The following is a 1643-nucleotide window of genomic DNA, read 5'->3' as shown; positions in this document are numbered from 1 at the left end:
GTCTAATTGTCCTTTTCTTTTCAATCCTCCCTCCTTCCCTTGAGACCCTGTTGACTGACTGAGCCGGCTTGGTCAGGTCACTGATCTATTTGTTGGAATGTAATAAAGTTTTCATTTTTTTTTCAAACAAATACCTATTGTCATAGCATTGGTTCCCAAACATGATAGGCAGCTGGCCTCTGTTCACAGTGTTCTGTTTCCTCTGCTGACAGTGTCCATGTTCTATCCTTGCTCATTCCCGGGCCTCTCCCTCAATCTGTCTGAAAATTCAACTCTTCCTTTTATATCTGGCTCTCTGTGGAGCTAGGTATGGGACTCCTATTTTCAGCTCTGTTAGCTGCACTCTGCTAATTACTAAGCTTGCTGGAAGGCTGCTGCTGTGATTTGAATGTGAATGGCCCCTGAAGACTCTTATATTTGAGTACTTGGTCCTTAGTAGGTGGAACTATTTGAGAAGGATGAGGAGGTGTGGCCTTGTTGGAGAAGATGTGTCCCTGGGGGTGGGCTTTGAGGTTTCAAAAGGTTTTCTCTGTTTCCTACTAGCAGGTCAAAATGTAAGCTCTCACCTATAGCTCAAACACCATGCCTGTTTGCTTGGGGTTTGCTCCCTGTCATGGTGGTCATGGACTCTAATCCTCTCAAACTGTAAGCCCCAAATCTTCTGTCTACAAGTTGCTTTGTCATAATGTCTCTTCACAGCAATAGGAAAGTAACTAAGATGCCTAAACTTTTCACTTCTCCCCTCTCCTTGTGAGGTATCTATAAATAGCGACAGGCCTTGAGGGTATGTAATGGTACAGCAGTTATAAACCGCCGGGAGGTGCCACTAAACTCTCCTCAGCTCTACGGGCTCGGAGTACCAGAAAGCACCTTTATCTCCTTTCGATGCTTTTAACCACAGAAACGAACCCTTTTGTTGTCGTTGTTACTTTTTAATCAAGATTTTTGCCATCAGAAGATAAGAGCCAAGGTCTTCACACTACACTGTTAACAGCTGTAAGCTGTGTTGAGTATTTTCATTCACAGGTTTTAGTTTTTGAAGCATCCCAACTTGGGGAAAGACCAGCAGCTCAACGACCAAGTCTGAGTGTCCTCAGTAAAGCCCCAAGGCTATAATTTGCACTAACCTTCTGTTTGAAAAAAAAATTCAGAATTTTTTGAGTAAGGGGAAAACTTACCTCCTCGGGGATTTACGTCTGAGAAGGTGCTGATATTTCACCCCAGATCTCCGACCAAGGACCCCATTCCAACTCCTTTCGTACTTGCCTGTATAGCTCAGAAGCCTGTTGGGCTCCACATTATAGGATCCAGGTCAAATAATGGGTCTAGGACAAGACCACCATATAAGGTTTCATGCCAGAGAGGGACATGGATATGTTGTCTGTTTGACTCCAATGATCTGTTTCCCTCTTCCTACTTCTAGATCTGCCTCAGAGAGAGGCAGGAGAGGCCGTGACAACACCACAGGTTCTAGATAAGGGTGGTTCAGGACCCTTATCCGGAACACAGGCTCACTCTTGGTAACTGTGAGCTGTGACTGAAGAGGAGCTCTTTCCATGCAACAGATAATTTGGTGTCTCTGTACCTCAAGCCCAGACTCAGCACAGATGGTTTCTGCAATGGTTTTCTTATCAGCTGTATAG

The sequence above is a fragment of the Rattus norvegicus genome, chromosome 3 (genome assembly GCF_036323735.1).
Source record: "Rattus norvegicus strain BN/NHsdMcwi chromosome 3, GRCr8, whole genome shotgun sequence".
Lineage (NCBI taxonomy): Eukaryota > Metazoa > Chordata > Mammalia > Rodentia > Muridae > Rattus > Rattus norvegicus.
The sequence above is the reverse complement of the archived record's forward strand: the minus strand, read 5'-3'. Positions refer to the sequence as shown.